We start from the raw sequence: 9,774 nt of genomic DNA on the forward strand, positions 1-9,774 counted from the left end.
AGCCCAGAGCCTCTGTTCTGCCTCCTGCAAGCCTGGCCCCAGGCAGAACAGGCCCCCCTCAGGACTACTTTGGTCTCAGCGCTCGGTCCTGGGTTTCATCAGCCTGGGTTTCTTCCCCTGGTGTGGCTGATCTGAGTTTCACAAAAAAGCCTGGCTGATGCTGGCTGTGCTGAGCCTCATTGAAGAGTTTTTCATGCAGCAAAGGAAGAGCCCTCTGGGACCCTCTTCCTCCTCCTCCTCCCCTCATCTTCTCCACCTCCTCTTCCTCCTCCCAGGCAATGGTCACTTCTTCTCCAGCTGCTCCAGCAGTGGGCTGCCTTCTGAGTCGGGGGTCTTAACACTGTAGTTCCTGACGATGCAGGTGGGGCGATGCCGGCTGAGCATCAGGATGAGCTGCTGCCACTCCTGCTTCAGCTCCTCCATCTAGGTTTTCAGCTCCGCATTCATGAGCTCCAGCCACTCAGATTCCTGCTGCAGAAACTCCTTCTGCTCCTTCTTCTTGTTCTGGCATCGGGCTGCCACCACTTTTTTCTTTTTCCGGCGCCTTTCCTCCGCTCCTCTTCCTCGTCTAGCTCCCTTTTCACAGGTTGAGGCCTCTTGCCCAGTTTCACCTCCAGGAAGCGCAAAGGGGCGATCATGGCCCAATGTGGTGGATGTCAGTCTATTTCAGCTCCTCTGCAGTCAGGGCCGAGCTGGGGAGTCCAGTCAGGGGGCCGAGCCCTGGCAGAGAGCCTGCAGTCATGGAAGGGTCTGGGATCTGCCCAGGCACCATAGCAGGAGGAGTGGCAGTCCAGCCCTGCAGAAGCTGCGGGGGGAGGCTGCGACCCTGGGGCCTGGGCCAGGCTGCAGGCAGCATGGCCACTCAGGAGCCGCGTGGTGCAGCCCTGCCCTGCAGCATCCACCACTGCCAGCGCCTCCTGTCGCAGCCACTGAGCGACCCTCCTGCAGGCTGTGGCCTGGGTCTCCCTCTCTGAGGCGATGGATCGTGGGGCCTCATCGCCCCTAACTACTCGCCTGCCTACCTGATCACCCCAATCACTTGTCTGCCTGTCTGATCTCCTCTAACCGCTTGCTGGGGGGCAAGGCCAGCCCTGCCTGGGACCTTCTGCCTACCTGATCACCCCTAACCGCTTGCTGGAGGGTGGGGCCAGCCCTACAAGGGGTTGTGGTGGTTCTGGCCTCTGGTGGTTCTGGTCATTATGCTCTTATGGTTCCTGGGCTTTTATTATATAGGATTCCCAGGCCAAACAAAATTATCAACTTAAAAATTAGCCTGCTATATTGGTCAAACATGTAATTAACTCACTTCTAATTCCTTGGCAGGGCCAGACCAAATGTTTTCATGGACCTTATAGGGCCACGGCCTGGACGTTTCCCACCCCTGGTTTGGATTATCATCACATCTCATGAATGTGTGTGAATATGTATTATTCAACATTTGTAGCAAAATGTTATGGCGAATGTAATGTGCTTGGTGTTTAAGTTTATACTGTGTTTATTAAAACTGGGTTAAAGATTAAAAAATATAAGAACGGGGAGTTGAATTTCTGTCTTGCATCATATGCTAAAAAAGATTTCACATGAATTAAATATTTTAAATGTAAGGCAATTAAAAATCACATTATAAACACACAAGCAGAAAATATAGGAAAATGTATTTATAATATTAAAGAATATGCAAAATTGTAATTCAGAGCATACATTCTAAGACCTCTGGATGACAAAGGATATCATATACATATTTTAAAAGAAACATCAGAATAAAAAAAACTATTTGCAGCATATACTGAAAAAAGGATTAATATTCATTGTATAATACGTGCTCCTAAATTAAACATAACCAACCCAGTGAAAAAATATGCAGAGAATATAAATAGAAAATTCACAAAAGAAAAGAATAAGTTGGCAGTTAGCTTTTGTGATGTTTAACCCCATTAATAACCAGACAAACAAAATCAGAATTTTTATATTAGAATGGAATATGATATATTTGATATTAATGTTAGAAGAATTTAGAGGAACTTTTTATGAGAGTATGTATTGATATAACTTTGAGGGAGAAAATTGGTCAATGTACCTTGGATTTTAAAATGTAATTTTGCTCTCATCCAGAAAAAATTTAAACATATTAAAACGGAAGTATAACACAGTTACATAAAAGTACGCAAAGTGTAAATGCACATTTCAGTGATAATCACAAATCAAATACTCATGTAGAATCACACTCTATTCCAGGGGTCCTCAAACTTTTTAAACAGGGGGCCAGTTCACTGTCCCTCAGACCGTTGGAGGGCCAGACTATAGTTTAAAAAAAAAACTATGAACAAATTCCTATGTACACTGCACATATCTTATTTTGAAGTAAAAAAACAAAATGGGAACAAATACAATATTTGTATTTTCATGTGGCCCGTGGGCCGTAGTTTGAGGACCCCTGCTCTATTCTTTGGAAATATCCTCAAAGGCAAATAAAAAGGTTTATATAAGGATGCTAACTTCTGCATATTTTATTACTGTTTGAGTTGTTAATTCCAATTTTCTTAAAATTTAATTTAAAGATATTTCTAGCCTGCCAGTGTGGCTCAGTGATTGAGTGTTGACTTATGAACCAGGAGGTCACGGTTCAATTCCCAGTCAGGGCACATGCCCAGGTTGTGGGCTTGATCCCCAGTATGTGACGTGAAAGAGGCAGCCAATCAATGATTCTCTCTCATCATTGATATTTCTATATCTCTTTCCCTCTCCCCTCCTCTCTGAAATTAATAAAAATATTTTTTATAAAAGATATTTCTATCTAGCCCTAGCTGGTTTTACTCAGTGGTTAGAGCATCGGCCTCTTGGACTGAAAGTTTGCGGGTTTGATTCTGGTCAAGGCACATACCTCAGTTGCAGGTTAGATCCTGGCCCAGGCTGAGATGCATGCGGGAGACAACCAATCGATGTGTCGCTTTCACATTGATGTTTCTCTCTGTCTCTCCCCCTCCCTTCCGCTCTCTGTAGAAATCAATGGGAAAAAACATCCTCAGGTGAGGATTAATAAAAATAAATACATAAATAAATAAATTAAAGACATTTCTATCTAATTGCTGCTCTGCTCTGAATAAAGGAAAGGACAGTGTATCTTGGGATCCAAAAGTAAATGGGAAGCAGTGTTCTCTCCCTAGCGCTGAGGTGATGTTGGAAACAGCATCACCAGTATGGAGACAGGCCTGTGACAGGAAAGTCAGTGGCTATGAACCCGGACAGAGAGAGCAATGGGAGGGATGTGAAGCACCTGTCCGACTATGTAAAGTCAGCACTCCCAGTAGATTCAAAAGTTACCCATGTACATTAAAGAGAGATTATATTCCTCACTGGGGATGTGGGCATTTGTAGTCTTTAAAAAAATGTTTTAATGGAAGTGTAGCTTTATTTTATAGGCTACTGAAGCCTAGACTTGTTTTTTTCATGATTTTTATCACTACTCTTTGAAATAAGAAGGAAATCAGTACCTGTTCCCATTCAAGGAACAGTTAAACTTTGATATATCCTGAATAATGAGGTCAATGTGTGCAGATACTACTTATATCAGAATGTTCCTTATTGCCTCTATTATTTTTTTAATTTGCCAACTCTGTCTTTTCATCATGACCAGGCTATGTCTCAGAGTCTCCCAGTAAAGTTATCATTCCACTTGTCTTAGCTCTCAGCCAGAAACCAAAGGCACAGGGCAGGTTCCAGAACACATTCACCACTGGGATTTTTCTGTACTGCTAAGCACTGGGCAGAAACCAAGGGCATGGCAATGGTATAAGGCTATTGAGGAGCAGAAGGTATGAGGGTTGATTCAAATTTTTTGGTGCCCTCAAAACAGTTTTTCCAGAATACCTATTAAGATGTTTATTTTGGTTTTAACAATGGGAATTAATTTGGTTAAAATAAAAAATTAAAGCCCATAGTTCTTCCTTTGCCTTTAAAATTTAACTTGCAAATTTTATTATTAAATTCATAAATTCAGTAGAAACCTGGCTGCACTTTGGATATCTCACAAAGCTGACTTGTGACCCATGGTAGTAAATCATTAGGTGGATAGGAGGATGCAGAGCACTGAGAATCTCAGTTTGGGTCTTGGCTAGGAGCTTAGAAAGCCAAAAGATTGACCAAAGAGGCTCATGTCTGACTGTAATAGTCTCAAGATTAAGAGGAATCATCTAAAAGGCTAATGAAGCACAAAGGATTTCTGTAGTTCTCCAGGCTTATAAATAGCTCAGGGTCAGTGATGCATACCAAATTATAATTCCCAAATAAGAGTTGTTTTTACTAATCCTGATATTTGAATTTGCTTTTGTTGTTCTCCTTTGAGTTAAAGAATGGGGACTGGACAGTAGTTAGTAGAAGACATTAGCCATTTGTCTAACAGTGTCAGCTGTTGTGCTTCTGTTTTTTATAATTATACTAGAGGCCCAGTGCACAAAAATTTGTGCACTCGGGGGTTGGGAAGGGGGGGGGCCTCAGCCCGGCCTGTGCCCTCTCGCAGTCTGGGACCCCTCAGGAGATAACGACCTGCTGGTTTAGGCCTGCTCCTGGGTGGCAGAGGGCAGGCCCAATCCCTAGGTGCAGCCCCTGGTCGGGCTCAGAGCAGGGCTGATTGGGGAGTTGGGGCGCCGCCCCTTGTCATGCACAGAGCAGGGTGGATTGGGAGGTTGCGATGCCACCCTTAGTCACGCTCAGGGTAGGGCTGATTGGGGGGTTGGGGCACCGCCCCCTGTCACACTCAAGGCAGGGTCGATGGGGAGGTGGCGGCGCCACCCCCCATCACGCACAGAGCAGGGCCAATCAGGGGGTTGGGGTGCTGCCCCCTGTCACGCACAGAGCAGGGCTGATCAGGGGGTTGGGGTGCTGCCCCCTGTCACACACAGAGCAGGGCCAATCAAGGGGTTGGGCGCTGCCCCCTGTCATGCACAGAGCAGGGCTGATCAGGGGGTTGGGGTGCCGCCACTGTCACACTCAGGGCAGGGCTGATGGGGAGGTTATGGCTCTACCCTGTCACACACAGAGCAGGGCCCGTGGGGGTGGGGAGGTTGCGGCGCCATCCTCTATCACACACAGAGCAGGGCTGATCAGGGGGTTGGGGCGCCGTCCCCTGTCATGAACAGAGCAGGGCAGATAGGGAGGTTGTGGCCCCGCCCCCTGTCACACACAGAGCCGCAGGGCGATCAGGGGGTTTGGGCGCTGCCCCCTGTCACACTGATCCCGGTGCTGGGAGGCATATTACCCTTTTACTATATAGGATAGAGGCCTGGTGCACGGGTGGGGGCCGGCTGGTTTGCCCTGAAGGGTGTCCTGGATCAGGGTGGGGGTCCCCACTGGGGTGCCTGGCCAGTCTGGGTGAGGGGCTGAGGGCTGCTTTCAGGCTGGCGGTTGTTGATTGAAGCTCCCAACCGCTCCTTTTTTTAAATTTTATTCTGGGCCAGCTTTAGCTCTGGCTCTAGCTCTGAGGCTTCGTATCTGGTTTGTTTCGGTTCTATAATCGAAACAATGTATAACTTCAGCTCTGAGATCCCAGCCTATATTTGTTAGAATGTTTCAAACTGCCAGCTCAGAGGCCGGCAAGGCAGGTGGGGAACGTTGGAGTCTGCAGTCACTGCAGCAAGCAAGCCTCATGTTCGCTTCCAGCTGCCTGGCTGCCGGCCGCCATCTTGGCTGACAGTTAATTTGCATAAGGATACTCTGATAGCCAATGGGAAGGGTAGCGGTCGTACGCTAATTACCATGTTTCTCTTTTATTAGTGTAGACTAGTGGTCCAGTGCATAGATTCATGCATACTGAAAGGAAATTAATTAGAAGAATCACAATGTTGTAGAGATACAACATTTATTTTTAAATCGCCAGTGAGCATCGGACTAATAGCTGGTCACTTAGCCTTTTATATATATAGATTAGAGGCCCGGTGCACAAAAATTTGTGCACTCTGTGGGGGGGGGTCCCTCAGTCCAGCCTGTGCCCTCTCACAGTCTGGGACCTCTCGGGGGATGACCACCTGCGGCTTAGGCCTGCTCCCTGGGGGATTGGGCCTAAGCTGGCAGTCAGACATCCCTCTGGCAGCCTAGGAGCCCTTGGGGGATGTCCACTTGCCAGCAGGGAGCAGGCCTAAACTGCAGTCAGACATTCTTAGCGCTGCTGAGGAGGCAGGAGAGGCTCCCACCACCACCGCTGTACTGGCAGCCATCATCCTGGCTTGTAGCTGAGCAGAGCTCCTCCTGTGGGAGCGCACTGATCACCAGGGGGCAGCTCCTGCATTGAGCATCTGCCCCCTGGTGGTCAGTGTGTGTCATAGTGACCAGTCTTTCCCAGTCTTTCTGCTGTTAGGGTCAATTTGCATATTACCCTTTTATTATATAGGAATGCCTGGCCATCCTGGGTGAGGGCCTGAGGGCCATTTTTAGGCTGGCCACACCCCCATCGGGGGGGGGGGGGTCCTGCTGGGTTGCCTGGCCAGTCTGGGTGAGTGGCTGATGGCAGTTTGCAGGCTGGCCAAGCCCCCCAGTGGGGACCCTCACCCCATAAGGGTGTGGCCAGACTGAGTGAGTGGCTGAAGGCTGTTTGCAGGCTGGCCACGGCCCTCAGCCACCCAAGCTCCCATTGGAGGCTGGCTGGAATCAGGTCTCTGGGATTTATTTGTCTTCTATAATTGAAACTTTGTTGCCATGAGCGGAGGCCACAGCCAGCTCAGGGCAGGCGGAAGCTTGGCTTCCTCCATCGCCTGGGCAACCAAGCCTCCTGCTTGCTCCAGCTCTGTGGCTGCTGGCCACCATCTTGGTTGGGTTAATTTGCATGTAGTCGCTCTGATTGGCTGGTGGGCGTGGATTGGGGCATAGTGAAGGTATGGTCAATTAGCATCTTTGTCTTTTATTAGTGTAGATAGATAGGGGTCCCAGAGTGCAAGAGGGCACTCTGCAAAGTTGCTGTTGTACAGGGTGTAGAACACAAACTCAAGTGTGCAGTAAACCAGATTTGGGGCCAACAGTGCCCCAGCAGCAACATAACCCATGGCCGAAGGTGGAATCGTGCAGCCCCTCTAGGAATTGGGCTCCCTCCTCTCTAGTTCCTGGGTGTGTAACCTGAGTACTGCTGCTGCCAAGTCACTGCAGCTCCTGCATTGAGGTCTGCCCCCTGGTGGTCAATGCATGTCATAGGTACTGGCTTGTCAGGTGGTTGGATGGTCACTTAGCCTTTTATATATATGGATCACTATATGTAATTCTTAAAATTTACACCAGGCCTGTGCTTGGGCAACAGAAATCTCCTCAGACCTCATCAGTCTGGGGTTACTGATGGGCTAATTTAAATGGTAACAACATACACCTTACATAATTTTGCTCCCTCGCCCCAGTTTCTGTATATATTAATCAGAATTGGTTTAACAGTGACAGAAACTTCAAAAAGCAGTGGCTGAAACAAGACAGGTACTTGTTTCTCTTTCACATTTCTTTTCCTAAAGCCCAGAGATAGTCTGTTCAGCTCTGGTATGGTGCTCCATGGGGTTAGATACCCAGGCTCTTTCTATTTTGTTGCTCTGCCAAACTTAGCACAGGGCTTCCATGTCAGGATCTGAGATAACTGCTCTAGCTTCAATCAGTATGTCTATATGCCAGTCATTAGGAAAAAGAGAAGGAAAAATAATGGGATTCCACTTCCCTTCAAGGATATATCCAAGAAGTTTTACTCATTTCACTATTTCCGAAGACACCCCATTGTTTAGAAATTAGTCACATGGTCAATTTTAATTGAAAAACAACAACAACAACAACAACAACAACAACAACACACACACACAAACACACACCTGGGAAATACCTCTTTTATTTTGGGTGGCTATGTGCTCAGGTAAAATTTCAGGTTTCTAATATAACTCCTAGATAAAGAAAGGGATTATGCATATTGAGGTACAATGGGCAGTGTCTGCACTACTATAACTCTCTACATACTTGAAAATCTTATCCATGTCATATCTCTTATATTTAATATTCTCTAGGGGAAGTCTCAAGATGCTCCCAGACTAGTAGGTCATATATATCAGATAGTATCTTTTTTTCTTCTACTCCATGCCTTCTTGATGGTGTCCTTTACCCTCGAAGACACTTATGGGAATTTGATCAATGCCATGGCTGCCAGTGCCTCCATGACACTTGGCTTCTATACCAATACTAGAGGCCTGGTGCACAGATTTGTGCACAGGTGGAGTACCTTGGCCTGACCTGTGGGGATCAGACCAAAACCGGCTCTCTGACATCCCCTGAGGGGTCCCAGGTTGAAAGAGGGTGGTTCACAGGTGATGCACTCCAGAATCGGGCTCCCTCCTCTCTGGTTCCGGGTGCATCACCCTAGAACCTCAGCTGCCAAGTAACTGCAGCTTGGCAGCTCCTCTGTTAAGTGTCTGCCCCCTGGTGGCCAGTGGGCGTCATAGCTACCAGCTGGAGTGTCTGACCCCTGGTGGTCATTGCATGTCATAGCCAGTCAGACAGATGGTGCTTAGGCTTTTATATATATAGACTAGAGGCCCAGTGCACAAAAATTTGTGCACTCGGCGGGGAGGGGGGGGGGGGGGCCTTCAGCCCGGCCTGTGCCCTCTCGCAGTCTGGGACCCCTCGGGAGATAATGACCTGCCGGCTTAGGCCCGCTCCCGGGTGGCAGAGGGCAGGCCCAATCCCTAGGTGCAGCCCCTGGTCGGGCTCAGAGCAGGGCTGATTGGGGAGTTGGGGCGCCGCCCCCTGTCATGCAAAGAGCAGGGAGGATTGGGAGGTTGGGATGCCACCCTCAGTCACGTGCAGGGTAGGGCTGATTGGGAAGTTGGAGGACTGCCCCCTGTCACACTCAAGGCAGGGTCGATGGGGAGGTTGCGGCGCCACCCCCCATCACGCACAGAGCAGGGCCGATCAGGGGATTGGGGAGCTCCCCACCTGTCACACACAGAGCAGGGCCCATCAGGGGGTTGAGGAGCTCCCCCCTGTCACCCACAGAGCAGGGCGGATCAGGGGGTTGGGGCACCACACCCTGTCACACTCAGGGCAGGGCCGATGGGGAGGTTATGGCTCTACCCCGTCACACACAAAGCAGGGCCCGTGGTGGTGGGGGGAGAGTTGGGGCGCCGCACCCTGTCACACACAGAGCTGCAGGGTGATCAGGCGGTTGGGGAGCTCCCCCCTATCAGGCACAGAGCAGGGCTGATCAGGGGGTTGGGGCGCCTTCCCCGTCACAAACAGAACAGGGCAGATAGGGAGGTTGTGGCCCCGCCCCCTGTCACACACAGAGCCGCAGGGCAATCAGGGGATTTGGTCGCTGCCCCCTGTCATGCTGCTCCAGGGGCCAGGATGCCCCGCGGCTCCGCTGATCCCGGTGCTGGGAGGCATATTACCCTTTTACTATATAGGATAGAGGCCTGGTGCACGGGTGGGGGCCAGCTGGTTTGCCCTGAAGGGTGTCCTGGATCAGGGTGGGGGTCCCCACTGGGGTGCCTGGCCAGCCTGGATAAGGGGATGATGGCTGTTTGCAGCTGGTCATACACCCTTCAGGGTGGGGGTCCCCACTGGGGTGCCTGGCCAGTCTGGGTGAGGGGCTGAGGGCTGTTTCCAGGCTGGCGGGTGACTGAAGCTCCCAACCGCTCCTTTTTTTATTTTTTTAAATTCTAGAGGCTCGGCTCCAGCTATGAGGCCTCCGTTGCTGAAAGCAGGTTTTTGGCCTTTGTTTACCTTCTGTATTTGAAACAGTGTTGCGATCCTGCTGGCTGAAGCCCG

General features: G+C 49.5%; 1 pseudogene; it reads right to left on the minus strand.

Annotated features, from left to right (window-relative positions):
• Nucleotides 1-282: 282 nt before the first annotated feature.
• LOC139003705 (jun dimerization protein 2 pseudogene) lies at nucleotides 283-772 on the minus strand (annotated as a pseudogene).
• Nucleotides 773-9,774: the final 9,002 nt, after the last annotated feature.

Source organism: Myotis yumanensis, unplaced genomic scaffold (assembly GCF_028538775.1).
Source record: "Myotis yumanensis isolate MYYU_CA2020_CCGP unplaced genomic scaffold, mMyoYum1.0.hap1 SCAF_1, whole genome shotgun sequence".
NCBI lineage: Eukaryota > Metazoa > Chordata > Mammalia > Chiroptera > Vespertilionidae > Myotis > Myotis yumanensis.